Source organism: Rattus norvegicus, chromosome 15, assembly GCF_036323735.1.
Source record: "Rattus norvegicus strain BN/NHsdMcwi chromosome 15, GRCr8, whole genome shotgun sequence".
Taxonomy (NCBI): domain Eukaryota; kingdom Metazoa; phylum Chordata; class Mammalia; order Rodentia; family Muridae; genus Rattus; species Rattus norvegicus.
This window is the reverse complement of record NC_086033.1, coordinates 67,199,729-67,219,358: the sequence shown is the minus strand read 5'-3', so window position 1 is coordinate 67,219,358 and position 19,630 is coordinate 67,199,729.

Genomic DNA, 19,630 nt, shown 5'->3' with positions numbered 1-19,630 from the left:
TCAGGTCTAGTTAGGGAAAATCCGCTGTTGATGACAGTCTGGTCAATCGATGGTGCCCCTGTGTCTGAGGGGATATTCTTTCTGACTTTCTGCATTATCCTCTCTCACTCTCCAGTCATGAGTTATTGAATATCATCCCAGGTGAGCTGACATCAAGCTCGAGCTGTTTCTCCGGCCACTGTTCCCGGAGACCGCATGGGAGGTCTGGCTTCCTGGGCAATGCATGGAATGGAAGGCTGGAAGTGAGTCTTAACCACTGGGAGACCCCCAAGTGAGACACAAGATCGGAGTTATATGCAAACACAAGAGGTTTATTTTCTGGCGAGTCTGGGTCTACCTTCAATCAGTCCCTCATGACAAGTGACTAGAAGGCAACCTCACAGTTTTATTATACAGAATTATGATATTTATAGAGAAATATGTACTTTAAAACTATAAATATTTAAATTTAAAAATACGAGGATTGTAAAATTATACTTTATCAGTCTTTACTCCTATACTTTACAATTATTATGTTTAATTTAACAACATAAACTATGTTATGTTGCATGATTAAAATAAGTATAACTAGTCCATTTGGCTTTATGTAATTTTGAAAGATGCATTCGATTTTCTTATTTCAGAATATGAATATACAAAAATCAATCCATTTGTTACTCAGACAATGCGATAGTAATTTATTTGACATGTTACACGTATTTATACATGTGACTGGTTTTGCATTTGATTTATCATTTGCTTAACATTTAGCATACATAGTCAGATTATTGTGCATTTAAATTTTGGTTCATTTTTTTCTTATTGTTATTTCATGTTTCAGTGATTATGAATCATGTAAATCCATTGATGCTTCATGTTCAGGGATCTACCATCAGATTAAAGTTACATAGTTTTTAAATTAGAAAAACTTTAAACAGCATCTTATTAATAATCTGAGTTTATCAACAAAGAAGTTTTCTGGCAAAACTCACCCTTTCTTCCTAACTGTTTCTTTTAATTAAAATGTAGTTATATTATTTTTCTTCTTTTCCTTTTCCTTTCAGTGCTTCACATGCCTCTTGCTTCTTAGGTCCTCATCTCAAATTCATGTTTTCTTTTAAATTTTTTTTTCTGTACAGTCATATAGACACTCAAATACACACACACACACATACACACACATACATGACACACCCTCTCACATATACACACACACACAATACATTCCTGAACACACACATACTCACACACAGACACATACACACTCACACACACAATCACACACAGACAGACAGACACACACACACATATATATATGTATATATATATACTGATATGCATACACACATTTGTACTTATATGCACAGATATGTGAAATGAGGAGAACAATTCACAATTAGTAACCAGAATTCATAAGGGAAATGGAAGTACCAAGCAGAACTCAAGCTGAAATGCAGATTGAGATGGAATTGATAAACTCAGTTGCTCTTTAATATATTCTTTACATTTATTCTGTCTGGATAAAGTGTTTGCAGATCACATTTTCTTACATTTCTAACCAACAAATGTTTGTATTACAAATGGATAGGTGTTTAGCACACACAAAGATCTCTATAAGTACTTCTTTATGTCCTAAGGAAGTTATTCATTCAATTATGGAATTTGCATGTAAGAATAATAGCTTAATTTAATTAAATTTTAATTAAAATTAATTTTAAAATATTTTTTAAGAATTTAGTACACCAGTACAGTTTTACTCCATATTCACTTTCTTCTATCCTCCTTTTTATATTTTCCCCAACTCTCTCTTGAATTTATGACATTCATATATATATATGGTATTTGTGGATTTTTGTGTGTCTGTGAGCACACCTAGTTTCACTTCTATTTGCATATGTGTAGGACTGACCATTTGGAATTAAATAATCTATCAAGGGTGTCGTTCATGAAAAAAACCTATTCTCCATCTGACAGCAGCAATTGACTGACTGTAGCTCTTCCCCAAAGGCTTATGAAAATCCAGAACCTCACTAGTAAACCAACTAGTAGTGCCATCTTGCAGGCTTTTTAGTTGAATGTAGTGTTGAAAGTTCAAGGTTGCACCTTTCCTATGTTATACACATGACAATGGCTTTCATCAAGTGTCCAGTTCTTTTTTTTTAAATTTATTATTCCATTCGTTTACATCTCATATGATATCTGACTTCCAGGTTAGCCCATCCTCCAACTCCCATTCGATGATATCCTACTTCCTGGTTACCCCTCCACCAGCTCCACGTCCCACATCCTCCTTCCCCTTCCCCTTTGCTGGTATAAGAGTGTTCCCCCACCCACCCACACTCTCCTGCCCCACCCCTCCAGCATCAAGCCTCCCTGAAACCAACAGCCTCCACTCCCATTGCTGTCAGGCAAGGCCATTCTCTGTTACATATGTATCTGGACCCATGGATCCCTACAGGTAAACTCCTTGGATGATGGTCTAGACTCTGGGAGAACTGGGTGGTCAGAGCAGCCTGTGTTGTTCTTCTAATGGAATTTCAGTCACCCTTCGCTCCTCCAAACTGTCTTCCAGCTTCCCAACAAGGTTTTCTGAACTCTGTCTGATGGTTGGCTCCAAGGATTCAAATCTGTATTAGTCAGTTCTGACTAGATTTCCTCTGGATCCACCACACTAGTTTCCTGTCAGCAAGTACCTCCTCTTGAGAACAGCAACAGTGTTGGGTCTGGTGTCTGCAAACATAATGGATCCCCAGGTGGGGCAGTGCCTGGCCCTTCTTTCAGTTTCTGTTCCATTTTTTGTCCCTGTTCTTCCTTTTGACAGAAACATTTCTGGTTTAAAAATTTTGAGATGGGTGGATATCCCCATCCCTAGAGCAGCAGTTTTGCCTATCTGTTGGAAGAAGTCTCTAAAGGATCTAACTCCCCATTCTCCACGCATTTCAGATAATGTCACCCCCCTTGGGTCCTGGGAATCTTGCGTTTCCCTCGTGTCTGGGACACTCTGGTGGCTATTCCAATTTCCTCCTCCTCCCTGCTACATATTTTTGTTTTATTCCCTGGACCTCTGCACTTCTCTCACATCTCCTCCAGATCTTGATGCTGCCACCCTTATTTCCCCCTCACCCTTCTCCCTTCTTGGTCCCCATTTCCCTCCACCTACCACAATTGTCCTGTTCCCCACTCCATACCTGGGTCTTCAATCCTCTATACTCCATATGTTCTGCAGGTTGTATTATGGGTACTGTGGGCGTCACAGAGGCAAGCATCATCAACAGTACAAGAGACAGAACAAAGAATTAAGTGGAAGAAGACAGAATAGAGGACATCCACACAACAGTCAAAGAAAATATTAAAAAAAAAGTTCCCCTCTTAAAATATTCAAAATATCCAGGACACAAGGAAAAGACAGGACTTGAGAATAGTAAGTATAGAAGAGAGTTAAGACTCCCAACTCAAAGGCCAGCAAACATCTTCAACAAAATTATAGAAGAAAACTTTGCTAACCTAAAGAAAGAAATGCCCATAAACATACAGGATATCTACAGAATACCAAATAGATTGGACCAGAAAAGAAATTGCTCTTGTTACATAATAATTAAAATGCCAAATGCACAGAAGAAAGAAAGAATATTGAAAGTAGTAAGTTAAAAAGGTAAAGTAATATATAAAGGCAGATCTATTAGAATTATACCAGACTTCTCAACAGGGACTCTAAAAGTCAGAAGATCATGGACAGATGTAATACAGATGCTAAGATAACAAAAATGCCAGCCTAAGCTACTATACCCAGCAAAACTCACAATTACCATAGAGAGAGAAACCAATGATTTGAAGAAATAAAGAAAGAAATTAAATACTTTTAAAATTAAATGAAAATGAAAGCACAGCATACCCAAACTTATGAGACAAAAGTAAAGCAGTGCTAAGAGGAAAACTCATAGCTCTGAGTGCCTCCAAAAAGAAACTGGAGAGAGCATACACTTGCAGCTTAAAAGCTCATCTGTTATAGAACAAAAAGAAGCAAATACACCCAAGAGGAGTAGATGGCAGGAAATAGTCAAACTCAGTGCTGAAATCAACCAAGTAAAATCTGAAAGAGTTGTACAAACAAGCAAGGAAACCAGCAGCTGGTTCTTTTAGAAAAATCAACAAGATAGATAAACCCTTAGCCAGACTAACCAGAAGGCACAGAAACAATATTCAAGTGAACAAAATCAGGAATAAAAGTGAAGATATAACGTGATTGTTGGGGGGAGGGCGGCAATGGGGGGAGGATGGAGAGGGGAACACCCATAAAGAAGGGGATGGGGAGGGATTAGGAGGATGTTTGCCCGGAAACCGGGAAAGGGAATAACATTCGATATGTAAATAAGAAATACTCAAGTTAAACCCTATTAAAAAATGGGGTTCAGAGCTAAACAAAGAATTCACAGCTGAGGAATGCCAAATGGCTGAGAAACACCTAAAGAAATGTTCAACATCTTTAGTCATAAGGGAAATGCAAATGAAAACAACCCTAAGATTTCACCTCACACCAGTGGGAATGGCTAAGATCAAAAACTCAGGGGACAGCAAATGCTTTCGAGGATGTGGGGAAAGAGGAACACTCCTCCATTGTTGGTGGGATTGCAGACTGGTAAAACCATTTTGGAAATCAGTATGGAGGTACCTCAGAAAATTGGACCTCTCTTGGGCATATACCCAAAAGATGCCCCAACATATAAAAAAGACACGTGCTCCACTATGTTCATAGCGGCCTTATTTATAATAGCCAGAGCTGGAAAGAACCCAGATGCCCTTCAACAGAGGAATGGATACAGAAAATGTGGTACATCTACAAAATGGAATATTATTCAGCTATCAAAAACAATGACTTTATGAAATTCGTAGGCAAATGGTTGGAACTGGAAAATATCATCCTGAGTGAGGTAACCCAATCACAGAAAAACACACATGGTATGCACACACTGATAAGTGGCTATTAGCCCAAATGCTTGAATTACCCTAGATGCCTAGAACAAATGAAACTCAAGACAGATGATCAAAATGTTAATGCTTCACTCCTTCTTTAAAAGGGGAACAAGAATACCCTTGGCAGGGAATAGAGAAGCAAAGATTATAACAGAGACAGAAGGAACACCCATTCAGAGCCTGCCCCACATGTGGCCCATACATATACAGCCATCCAATTAGACAAGATGGATGAAGCAAAGAAGTGCAGGCCGACAGGAGCTGGATGTAGATCTCTCCTGAGAGACACAGCCAGAATACAGCAAATACAGAGGCGAATGCCAGCAGCAAACCACTGAACTGAGAATAGGACCCCCGTTGAAGGGATCAGAGAAAGAACTGGAAGAGCTTGAAGGGGGACCCCATATGTACAACAATGCCAAGCAACCAGAGATTCCAGGGACTAAGCCACTACCTAAAGACTATCCATGGACTGACCCTGGATCCTGACCTCATAGGAAGCAATGAATATCCTAGTAAGATCACCAGTGGAAGGAGAAGCCCTGGGTCCTTCTAAGACTGAACCCCGAGTGAACTAGATTATTGGGGGGAGGGCGGCAATGGGGGGGGATGGGGGGAAACACCCATAGAGAAGGGGAGGGGTAGGGATTAGGGTGATGTTTGCCCGGAAACCGGGAAAGGGAATAACACTCGAAATGTAAATAAGAAATACTCAAGTTAATTTAAAAAAATAGTGGAGATATAAGTACAGAAACTGAGAAAATTGAAAAAAAATCAGATCCTATTTTATAAGTCTATACTCAACAGAACTGGAAAACCTGGATGAAATGGAAGATTTTCTAGATAGATACCAGGTTTTAAAGTTAAATTAGGATAAAATAACCCATCTAAACCGCCCCATAATCCCCAAGGAAATAGAAGCATTCATTAGAAGTCTCCCAACCAAAAAAATAAAAATGCCCAGAACCGGATTTTAGTGCAGAATTCTATTAGACCTTCAAAGAAAACTTAATACCAGTATTCCTCAAACTATTCCATAAAATAGAAACAAAAGGAATACTACGCAATTTGTTCTATGAAGCCGAAGTTACACTGATACCTATACCACAAAAAGACCCATCAGAGAAATCGGACTACAGACCAATTTCCCTTATGAGTGTCAATGCAAAAGTGTTCAATAAAATTCTCCCAAACTGACTCCAAGAACACATCAAAATGATCATCCACCATCATCAAGAAGACTTCATTTCAGGAATGCAGGGATGGTTCAATATGCTGAAATCCATCAATATAATCCTTTATATAAACAACCTCAAAGAAATAAACCACTTGATGATCTCATTAGATGCTGAAAAAGCCTTTGACAAGTTCCAGTTTTTATAACCATTCCTCTTCCTTTTCAGTGATGCAACCTGAGTTTTGAGATGCACTTGGAGTTGTGCAATTTACTCTCTACATTCTGAGCGAATATGGATTTCTCTTATAGTGTCCAGCTGTTGCAAGTACAAGCCTCTTAGATGAGTGATGAAAGCTATATAAATAGTGTATATAAAAGTAAACTCAGAGTAATATAGCAAACTATTTTAATTTGGGTTATTAGCTCTCTATTAATGTATATGACTTCTCTAGACAAAAATATTTTGATATATTAATAGAATCAGAAATAAATTTATCCCTACTGAGTAGGACTTAAGCCCAATTAGATAGCTGTTGATTTCTCCCAAGATATTACTATCCATAAGAAACTGGGCACTTTAGCTATCATAGAGGCCTGGTCTTGTCATGGTTTTCAGTTTTGATTGATGGGTAGGAACGTTGCTTCCTATACTTGTGTCAATGTTGCATAGCAACTTCCAGTTCTTTGAGAACTAATCCTCAAGAAGAAGGCTCACCAGTAAAATTAAGGTTGATTTCTCCAAGCTTGGTGTCTGAAGTGTGTGGTGACTACAGCAATAGTGTCTTGCTGTCAGTTTCTGGGAATCAGGTAAGGACAATTTCAGTACCTTAATAAAAGCATTTAATCAGATCATAAGACCAACCTAGATTTGGTCGAGTTGACTGTTATTAATTTGTTATTTCTATGACCATCGTGTTCAGTGTCACACCTTGTACTTACATACTGTCTGGATATTCTCAAGGTTCTTGTACTCACTGACTTCAAGTTCTCTTCAGCTAATACACAGAATATGTGACTAAATGTACAAAATTATGTATCAGTCATCGAGAACCATACTAATAAACCAACTGGTGGTGCCACCCACCACATTTATGTATATTATAAAATTTTATTATTTAAGTAAAATTCTCCTTAGGTGAAGTTGTCTCATGAAAGTTTTGATGAATACTTTCGTATACTTGTGTATTATCTGGATTTTTCTTCATCAGGTAACATGTTCATTTTCTTCTCATTTTGTATTATTTTTAGCTGACCTCTTCTTGTTCATCAACAAATATGCAATAAAATTTGGATATAAAGTGTTTATGTATAAATATGAACCAAAAGAGTAATAGATATGATCATGTAGAATATAGAAGAATAGTTTCCTTTGCCAAGCGAAGCACAGAAGACAGTAGCAATAATACATTTGCTATTTGTACATATTTACTTATGCTACCTCAAGACTGCTTTATTGCTGATGGACTAGGATAAATTCTTTCCACAGCAATATTGCCACTTAGTATTTATATGAAAGTGAAAGTGTCAAATGTAGATCTAGAGCGGTAAGTGTTTATCAGTCACAATGTAAACTTCAGTGCTTATGTGTTCTGATGATTTCCACTTTATTTTATTTCACATAGACATGGTTTTTGCTCATAAAATAAAATGTGCAACCACTATATGGTAATAAACCTACTTTAAAGTAATGAGATTTCTACTCCACACTGAATCTGTGTAATTCTTAATATATCTTTCATCATATGAGAATTTTAGAAATTCACTTTTGCACGTGTCTTAGTTAGGGTTTCTATTGCTTCAACGAAACGCCGTGACCAAAAAGCAAGTTGGGACATAAAAGTTTTATTTGCTTTACATTTCCATATCACTCTTTGTCATCAAAGGAAGTTAGGACAATGACTCAAATAGGACAGGAACCTTGAAGCAAGAGCTAGTGCAGAGGGTATGGAAGGGTTTTGGTTACTGGCTTGCTTCTCAAGGCTTAAACAGCTTGCTTCTTTTTTTAGTTTGCATAAAATTTCAAATTTATTAACAGGCTTTTAAATTTTCTTTTTTTTTTAATTTATCATTTAATCTTTTTAGGATCCAGTTCAAGGGGATACCCAAGGCCTGACACTATTACTGATGCTATGGTATGCTTACAAACAGCTTATCATGATTGCCTTCCAAAAGGCTCAACAAGCAACTGAGTGTGATGATTTATCCTCAACCAATGGGCAGAAGCTGGTGACCTCCGTGGTTGAATTAGGGGACAGCCTGCTTCTTATAGAACCCAGGACCACCAGCCCAGAAATGGCGAACATAATGGGCTAAGTATATCAGCATCAACCACTAAGAATGAAAATATCCTACAGCCTTGCCTACAGCTTGATCTTATGAGAACATTTTAGATGACTTTAGCTTGAGTCAAATTGACATAAATCTATGCAGCATACACCTCAGCCAACAATTCCACTCACAAATTCTATTATTTTTCTTCTTCTCCTTTTTTAAATCCTCTTTTCAATTCTTATGTATTTTTCCTAGGTTCTTAAATTTTCCTTCCTTTCTTTCTGCATGTTTATGTTTACACTTATATACAGATGGAACGCCGTTTTCTTAGCAATCGCTGACATTTCTCCAAAGAACCTTTTATGTAATCTCCAATCCTTAAAAGGGGTTAAATAGAAACTATTCTAGTTGATGGTAAGGTCATAACAAATGTTTACGGTACTGGCTTAAGTAAATGTGTTTTTCTAATTAAGTTTGTTGTCAAGTAATATATTGCAACTGCCCAAAAAGAGAAAAATAGTGGATCCTTAAAGAATCCGTAAGTATATCTGTCATATTGGTATTACATGCTTTCTTTCAAATGCAGAGAGAGAGAGAGAGAAGGTAAGTCCAGAAAGGCGAATGGACCTGAACATGACTGAAGCACGTCCATTAATGTGAAAATTAAACTCATTATTTCATACAATAAGAAAAAAGAATAAAATCCTAGGAAAACTTGTTTGAAAAAAAATGAGTTCAAAGTCAAGAGTATTAGTGCAGTCAAATTTAAAATGGAGACCCTATCCCTTCTGAATTTAGTCAATAAAATTTAGTCAATAAAAAAATTTTCTCTTTACTTGTGCATAGTTTTGAGGAGCCAATGCTCTACTTTCTATTTGAAATTCCTATCTCTCTTTGGATGTGTGTGGACTGTCTGTGTGTGTGTGTGTGTGTGTGTGTGTGTGTGTGTGTGTGTGTGTATTCTTGACTATGCATGTGTATGGCAGCCAATTTATATTTGTTTAATTAAATTGTTTACTAGTTCATAGGTGAATATTATGAAGAAATTTCTAAATGTAATATAAAATGGTAATATTCAACAAGCTTATTCTGTTTCAAAATATGTTTATAGTTAGTATTTTTATTAATTCACACTGGCCACTTTGTAATAATAATGTTCCCCACATCAGAAATCAAGCATCATTATTTAATTATTAATTCTTTCTCCATTTGACTCTGCACCCAATCCATCACATGCTTATTCAAGTATACCTTCAAACCGTGATTCAAATTGCCTCTCTTTTTCTATCCTTCATTGTCCTTTCTCACAGGCTAACATCATTTATCTCTGTCCTAAACTACCTCATATTATGAATATGTAAATGCCTTGGATTTGTCTTTCCAGTTGTATTCATTTTATGGAATGAAGAATTATCTTTCAACACTCAACACAATCTTAACTAGTTACTTCACCACTTAAAATGCTAAAGCTATTAGCAATACGTTATGGTTTTAGAGTGAATTAAAACTCTTCATATAAGAAAAACAGACAATAATGTGTGGTAAAACAAACTGGATTTATATATATATATATATATATATATACATATATATATACACATATATATATGATATATGTATATCATGCTATAAAAGGAAAATATACCTGTCATCTTAACCATTATCAGCAGTTCTGCACTGATTCAGAATACTTGCAGACATTGAATGATGAATTACAAAGCCTGAGATACACAAGACTCTGTTTCCCTTCTCAGTTTGCCCCAGTTCTGTGCCTTAGCACATTAAATCATCATCTAATTAATAGCTCTTTGCATGTCTAGTAGTTCATTACACATTAATTTCCTTCTTATAACTCAAAATAAAGCCATTAAAAACACCATTGTATTTACCTAACACCTAAAAATTAAAATATAAGTCCTGAGATTAAATTGACCCTGAAAAATCTCATCTCATAAACCTACCTTCTCCACAATCCCACAATCTTCTCTCAATCCTGACCTCGAATTTATTAATGAAAATTAGTCAGGAGGCAATTACCGAGAAAACTGAATGTCCCACGAAGCTGGCAAGTATTTAAAGTTTGAGAGCTATGAACTCCTATAAATATTTTATTTGTATTGGGTGACTTGTAAATATATTATTTGCTCAATTAGGTTTGCAGTATGCAAAACTGAAAACTAAAGGTAATTTGAATGCCTGGGCTTCAATTTATATTATTATTCAAAATGGTTCACTTCATATTTTATCTTGAACTCTATAAAAATTATTGATGTTGCACTTGACATGTGTTAGGTTGCATGATCCCATTTAAATCTGAACCTGGACTGATTACCTAGTGTTATGTATGCTGTGCCAGATATGCTGGCATCTGACCTTTTGGGAGGTTGTGGTTTTAAATCTGCATTTTGTATTTCTGCTTTAGGTGCAATACAGCATATTTTCATCATGAAATGAGAACTCATGTTTGCCACTTTAGCATTCATCATTTTATGTTTTCTTTGTGTATAAACTTGATACAATATATTTGTGGGTAAGCCTGTTGATGTCATATAGTCAAACTTAGATACACATTATTTGAATATTTTTAAGTTTATTCTTTATTCTCTTTTTACAGTCTGGGCTTTATTCACCTCTTGGTCCACCCTCCAACTGTTCCACATTCCACACTGCCTCCCCCCTAACCTATCTTTACAAGTATGTTCCACCCACCCCAAACCTCCAACCCCTTAAGACTTCCCCAGTCCCTGGGACTCCAAGCCTCTCCAGGGTTAGGTGCATCTTTGACTAAGTGCAGAACCAGAAGTCCTTTGTTGTGTATGCATTCGGGACCTCATATTAGCTGGTATACTGCCTAGTTGTTGGCTCAGTGTCTGAGAGAATCCGTTCCAGGTTAGTTGAGACTGCTAGTTTTTCTATAGGGTCACCCTCTTCCTCACTTCTTTCAGCTTTTCCCAAATTCAACCAGAGTGGTCAAAAAATTCTCTACATTGTTTGAGTGTAAATATCTGCATCTGACTCTTTCAGCTGCTCTCTGGGCCTTTCAGGGCGCTCTAAGATCAAGAATTGATAAATAGGACCTCATGAATCTTGAAAGCTTCTGTAAAGCAAAGGACACCAACCTACAGATTGGGAAAAGTCTTTACAAACCCCACATCTGATAGAGGGCTAACATCCAAAATATATAAAGAATTCAAGAAGCTCACCACCAAGAAATCAAACAACCCAATCAAAAAAATTAAAATGGGATATAGACCTGAACAAAGATTTCACAACTGAGAAATCTTGAATGGCTGAGAAGCATTTAAAGAAATGTTCCTTAGCCATCAAGGAAATGCAAATCAAAACGACTCTGAGATTCCAACTAACGCCAATCAGAGAATGGCTAAGGTAAAAAGCTCAGGTGACAGCAGAGGCTGGTGAGGATGTGGAGAAAGAGGAACACTCCTCTTTTGTTGGAGGGATTGCAAGCTTGTATAGCCACTCTGAAAATCAGTCTGGTGGTTCCTCAGAAAATTGGACATAGTAATACCTGAGGACTCAGCTATACCTCTCCTGGGCATATACTGGAAAGATGCTCCAACGTATAACAAGGACACATGCTCTACTATGCTCATAGCAGCCTTATTTTTAATAGCCAGAAGCTGGAAAGAACCCAGATGTCCTCCAACAGAAGAATGAATACTCAGCTTCTTTTGTTTTTTATCACATACATTTCATTAATACATGTTTAATCAAGATGTTGCATTTAAATCTTTTTAATAAGCAAATATGTAGACCTCTCAATCATACTTCAAGAATTAAGATCACTCGTTTCTAAAACATATCCTGAGATGCTACCTAGTACAGGAAGTAGATATAGAAATATTTAGTTCCACTAATCTTGACTTGGGACTAGGATAGAAATTGAAGTCAGTGGTTTTTTTAGTGCTCCATCTTCTAATTTCTTTGTCTTAAGTAAATGCTTTCAGTCACTTAAAATATAAATTTTCTTTCCTAGCAGTACTCGCAGCCGCTTGTCTTAGATCATCTCTCTATTTCTCCTTCAAAACAACTCTATTGTTCCCTGAAGCAAATGTATTTTTTATCAACTTAGCGATATTTGGTAAACACGTAATATTTTGTGCTAGCACTGTGAATTAAGGAATTCTGAGCAGTATGAAAGAAGCTGAGAGCTCATCACAGAGACATGAGTGCTTGAAGGTACTGCCAGAAAAAAAAATAAAGCAACATTTCTTGGAAGAAAATTACTACAGTTAAGAATTAACTATTAATGACAAATTGCAGACAAGAAAATGTCTTAAACATTCAATGACTGTTGTCTTTGGTACTTTGAAAGTGGATCAGCTTTTAAAATTCAGCAGATCCAAGGATAATGGTAATTCATAGCTCTGTACAACTTCAACCTGAATTTATAACGGTTTGAGATTTTTAAAATGTACAAAGATATATTTCCATAATCGTGTTTTCTCTCAAGGACTGCTTTTAGCATTTTATTAGGCTCCTTATGATAACATATCTCTGAAAGTCTTCATATAAGGTCAGTCTTTGAGAACAGCAAATAGAATATAATGGGTGATGGTATTTATCAGCTACTTCTGTTATTTGTTTGTCAAAAGTGGTCTCATTCTATCATCTATATAACTGAAGATCGTTAGCATGCAGATTTACAGTGTTTCAATAAAATGGAAGGGGAGAGAGAAAAATGAATAAAACCAATTTACTTATAAAATGATAAAATGCAGAAATGTATTCCCCCCAAATATGAAATTTCTTTGAACTCATCTTTTCATGAGTTCCATTTTTAAGGCTCTTTGAAAAGAGACCTCTGCGTTGCAGTAAAATTGCTGGAGTGGTTAATGGACCATCAGATATGCTTTATTCAATCTTCTACTTAAGAACTTCAGGATAAGTATAATTATGCTAATAACAGGTTTCCACCAAGTTTTTACCATGGCCCTTTCTAAGGGCTTATAGTATTCTATGTGACCACAGAGAATGCACTATCGAGATGGTCTCTTTGGAAAAATGCATATTTATGAGGTTCTATTATGATTCGATGGTTCCTGGAAAGAATGGGAAATATCAGTCTACATAATAGCTTCTTATTAATTGAATATAATGTTTTCTAGGCTAAATAATAAATTCCATGTAAAGATTAATATACACATATTTGAAAAGTTAATGTGAGCCTTTTTACATATCCAAAAATATTATCCAAATCACACTTTTCCTCAATAAAGAGTTTCACTCAGATATACAAAAATTGAATTGAAAATTTAAAAGACAAAGATTTACAGTAGTTGGTATGATTTCAATTGAATATTGTCTTATACTTCTTGGGTAAGTGTGAACAGATGTCTGCTTACCCAATATAGTAAACTGATGATAGACCAAAAGAAGAATACTACCAAAGTCTGTCTCAGTGAACTAATGAGCTTATTGACGTTAATTGTAGAAGCAGATGTAAGTGGTCCATTAAAAGAAAATTGTTAACTCAAAGGCACCTGCATTGTGGAAAGCTTGTCCTAGAATGGGTGCTGACTTATGAAAGTTGGAAGGCTGGAGTTCACACCATGACTGACAGGTAGCTTCTCATCTTATAGAGTCTCATTCTTCAGTTGTCCTTATTCCATACATAAATTTGGTAAAGGAAAGGCATTGTGCATTTGGTAAATTTCAGGATCTTTCTAACACTTGTAAATTGTTTTTTATTGAATATTAATGAGACTCCCTTTACAACTTCCAAGTCACAAGTAGCTTCTCTGTAATTGTAATTTGTTAAATAACTGCTTTAGATCAATTAATATACTTCAGTAATATCTTCTCGATGTGGTCTAGTGTGATTGGTTTCCTTGTGACAAACAGTTTGCATACATGGAATAAATATCATAGTCATATTCTTTAATAATTTCATTCATTGATAAATCAGCTTTGTTAGCATTTTGCTCACATATTTATCAGTCATTTAATTAGCTCTGTTGGTTTACCATTTGCTGTTGTGTTTTCTCATTAATATAGAGCTGATTTTATGAAAGGTGGTGGTAAGAGTTCTTCATATTTTCTGGTTAAATTTGTATGTAATTGGAGTTAACTTTTTAAAACTATCCACTGTAATACTACAGACAAATAATATAGTCCTTTCTATTTTCGTCTTGGTCTCCTTTTAAGATGTTTCTGACCATTCAGTTATTAATTTCATTTGACTTCAGCTTGTGGTTTATGACATTCAAAGATATTAAGATATTTGTTGTATTCTGTTAAAGTTGCACTATCTATCATTATCCATATATGCCAAAGATCTAGGTGTGTACAAAAACCATGTGTACCCCCAGCCTTCTTGTGCCTTTATTTACACACTGGTTTCAGGAAATGAACCTCTAAGACATGCTACTTATCCCATTCATCTTTACCCAGAGTACATATTCTGAACACTATCCACAGAGTCAAGAATATCCAGCCCCAACTCAATTCAGCCCATGTTAACCAGCTCTGCTTATCTTATCCCTTCTCTGGGCAAACAAACATACACACACGTCCCATCCTCATTATTTTACTTCCAATTTTGTGGAAGAAATACTAGACCAACACTAGCAACACTGCACCCATTCCAAAATTATGCATCTTACTCCTGCCTTCCTCTTCCTCTGCTACCTTCCCCTCTTCTTCAGGCAAAATCCAAACTCACACCGCCAATTCCAGCCTTTATCTAAGCTAAAGTCCTGAGCACTTTCTCCATACTTTTCAAGATTGGCTGCTAAAATTCTGTAAAACCAGAGAAGTTCTGCTCATGAGCTTTTTTATCATAATTATACTACTCCTACTACCATGTTTTAACACCAACATTGCATTTTCACAAACACTGAATCCTAAACCTCACACAGCTGATCAATGACCTGACAAGTTTGGGTAACAGGATATAAAGCTTTCAAACTCCCACTCAACAAAAAGGAAAGAAGATTTCAATATAGTAAACGATAGCAACAGTAATTCAGTATTTGTCTCATTGCAAATGCATAGATATTAATAACCAAAACAATAAGTTTCAGAGACAAATTAGCTCTCCTGTGGTATTATCCTATAAGAAATTCGATAGAGCTAGAAAGAATCTTTCTCTTGAGGTAAATGAAAGCCAGAGAGATTAGCAATACATGTCTTCTCTTATTTGCAAGGTCAAAAAATTATCATGGAGCCACAGTGAGGGGTTTTAAATATGAATACATAACACGTTGAAAGGAAATAGTAGAATAGGAAGAATTACTTTGTCATGGAGGAAAGCAGAGTAGAGTGGAGGAGAGCAGGGTAGGGTAGAGTAAGGAGTTTGTGGGGGTTAAATGAATAAAGATGATTGGAAAAAGAAACATGGAAACCTAATGTTATAGAAGCTTTGTGCATGTGTTTGTGTGTGTGTGTGTGTGTGTGTGTGTGTGTGTGTGTGTGTGTACATGTAAGTACATACATAAGCCAAAAAAATAAGAAAAAAGAAGAGAGAGAAAGAGAAATAGAGAGAATAGTTAGACTGTAACAAAGACCCTAAAAAGTTAACAAGAAGGAAGGCCCAGGTGAGGATACTTTAATCCCTATTAGAAGGGGGAACAAAATAATCATCGAAGTCAGAGCAGAAGGAGGAACCTGGATAGAAGGGGAGATTGGGAAGGCAGAGAGGATCAGGATTATGTATGGTAGGAGAGGGGAGAGAAGCCCGAAGGATCAGGAGGATGAATGGAAATGTGCAGTTCCCAGGCGTGTGAGTTAGTAGTTGGGGGAAACCTCAAGAAAGCCCCAGAGACAAAGGATTTGAGAGACTCCCAGGACTCAATGTGGGTGGCCTTAGCCTGAAATGCCCAAAGTGGGGAGATGGAACCGGAAGTTAGAGAGGCCCAATGGAGGGATGGAGATACCAATCCAACTTCAAAATTTTTGACTAAAAAATGTTCCCGTCGAAAAGAAATGCAGGAACAAAAATGGATCAAAGACTGAAGGAATAGCCGACCAGTGGCCGGGCCAACTTTGGATCCATCCCATGGGCAGTCACCAAACCCTGGGACTTATTTCTGATTCTAGCATGGCTGTCTTCTGAGAGGCTCTACAAGCAACTGACTGAGGCAGATGCAGACACTGACATTCAACCATTGGACTGAGGTCAGGGACTCATCTGGGAGAGTTAGGGGGAAGGACCGAAGGAGCTGAAGGGGCTTGCAACGCTACTTTAAGATCAACAGTGTCAAATAACCTGGACCTCTGGCAGATCTCAGAGACTAAGCCACCCACCAAAGAGCATACACAGATTGGTCCAATGCCCCTGGCACATATGTAGCTGAGGACTGACTGCCTCGTCTGGCCCTAGGGGGAGAGGATTTGCCTAATCTTTAGAGACTTGATGCCCCAGGAAAAAGGGATGCCTGGGGTCGGGGGAGCAAGCATTCGGAATTCAGGAGCGATGGGATGAAGACTTCTGGGAGGGGGACAGGGTAAAGAAGCAACATGTGGGACATAATTAAATTAATAATTTTTGGAAAAAAATGTTGAGGTGTGAATTAAGAGTCAGGGGTGGTGGCTTACTATAAAGTAAATTTTATCTTCTTGACACAGTTGGGCAGCTGTGCATATGAGCTGGATCATACACCAAGCCCAAAATTATGCAAAGCCAAGCCAAAGAAATTGAAGCACCAAGAGGGAGTCCGGCATACATTCCCTCACCAAGCCTTGGAGCTGGTGCTTACTCCTAGCTGTTGTGAGAAGGAAAGACAGCTTTCTCTCAGACTCCTCACTGCCGAGTTGACCACTCCCCACCGGAAGACTACACAGTTTGACAGCACAAGTTGGTCTTGAGGTATTGAAGTAGAAAACGAAAAAAAAAAAATACAGTTTTGTAAGTAGTGAAGGGATATGGGTTTGTGAAGACTTGTGACATTGAAAATTACCAAAATACAGTGTGTGAAACTCTCGAAGAACTAATAGAAAAAAAAAACAATTATGTGAAAATAGGCTATATTAAAAGCAAACATAAATTTGCAAAAAGTTTAAATAAAGTTTAAATAAATAGAAAATTTCTCATCATCTCTGTGAAGGCTAGAGGCCGACTGGTAGCTGTAGTATGATAATTTATGCCTTCTCTATTACTTTTCAGTTCTAATTTAGCATTTCTGAGGTATCCTATAAATATCAAATGTTCTCAATTTATTCAGTTCTATATATTTTAAAATTGTTTCTTGACTGTCTTTGACCTTTTATATTTTCATTTTCGAAATTGGAACATTTAGGTAAGTGCCTTCTATTATTGATATCTAGTTGTATTCTTTATAATAAGTTCTCTGATTTCAATTTGCTTTCATTTTGTGCGTGCGTCCTCCCTTCTCTCTCTCTCTCTCTCTCTCCCTCTCTCCTTCCTTCCCTTCCTCCCTCCCTCCCCCTCCTTTGTTTGTGTCTGTGTCTGGTTTGTTATTGCTGTTGTTTCTTTGTTTTGTTCTTTGTCGCTCGAAGTAGAATATAATCTATCTTGGTAAATACTTTAGGATTTTGGCATTTCTGTTGTTCATTCTACCTTTGGTAGTGGAGTGCAGTAAGTATCAAATCGTTCCTGTTCATATTACAAAATGCATGTTTTTCAGCATGGTATTTATATCTACTGCCAAGAATGGGTGTTGTGACTCCCCAGTAATGATGTGTTCTATTTCATCCCTCTTAACTTATAGCTCTGTTCCTCAGAGACATTTGAAAGCTCTGTTAGCTAATCTATGGTATTTAGAATAGCTACATATGCTTTATCCATTCCTCCTTCTGCTCTTATGTGATAACCCCATTAATTAGTATTAATTTTCAGGCAATGTTATGCTGTTACCTCCACTATTTAAAGTGTTTGTTGTTTTGTGATTAATCTGTCATCTTGCTAATAATCGAATCTGTTTTTGCATTGTTTAATGGAGTTTCTTTGACAGGATAAATTTTGTTTTTTTTCTTTATTTTTATACAAATATGAGTTGCAAATCACAGTCATTTAAATAGTGCATTTCCACTATTCACATTTAAAATAAATGCTGAATGATATTCGTGGACTTAATTCAGCCATCGTATATTTTTATTTTAGGTTTTCCACCTTTTTCCACTCTTTGTCTTCTTATGAATCACTTTTTTGTTTCTTGTTTGTATTTTGTTTTTACAATTACATTTTTCATTTTTATAATGTGTTCTTAGTCTGCTGTTTTACAGTCTCATGACAAGTTTTTATAAAGTTCAATGCGTATAAGAAATTTATCACAAGTGACTTATTGCTAAAGAGATATCATTTCTCTTTTTCCGCCTTATCTTCATATCTTTTAAATGTTGAACTTATGTCCTAAACATGCACAGAGTAGCACAATAGGACTTTTTTTTTTTCAAATTAGGTGTGAGGTTTAAATTAAAGTGTTCATGCATTGAATGAGTACCTGTTATGTTCTTTCTCGGTTTTTCCTTACTTTGTTGTGTTTCAATACACTCAGGCTTTGTAGATGTTACTGCAAATGCATTAACTAACCAGCATACAATTAGTATAAATGAAGTTTTCCATGTTCTAAGTCATTTGAGTAAAATTAGTAGGATTATACTATTTACTTTATTTAGTCAGATTTTGTCCATGTTGTTGACTACTAAATTGTAAAACACTCTATGAGTTCAAGACATGTGGGCTGTAAAACCAAAATTCAAGACACATACAAGTTTAAAGTCCTAGTTTTCCTTCCTAAGCAGTCCTTTGATGCTGTTTTCAAAACATATTTATTCTTGTCTTTTAATAATAATCAAGATTTTAAATAATTAAAAAAGAAGATAAAATATTATACACAACCTTAATCTTGATTGACAATATGTTTAATACATATTTGGGTACAGAAATCATAGGATTTTATTTTCTCCATATAAATTATTACATTGACCAAGATTATCCTAATCGTCTTTCCTTAACCTTCCATATCAGCAGTCACCTAATTCGGAAATCATTCCCATTCTGATATCAAGTTTCCTAATTTTATGTAGTTTGTGCATATTCAAAAACCATGAATATTTGTCCTTATGCATCTGATTGATTTTGTTTAACACAATATGAACCTATTCTCAGTCTAGTGCTAATGCTGAAATGTGTTTCTTAGTGATAGCTATGACTGTTATAAGTGTGGTTATGTATGGTGAGTTAGAGTCACTTAGGCATGTACCTATGAATTGGATCATGAGGCAGTTCTATTTTTATTCTGTTGAGAT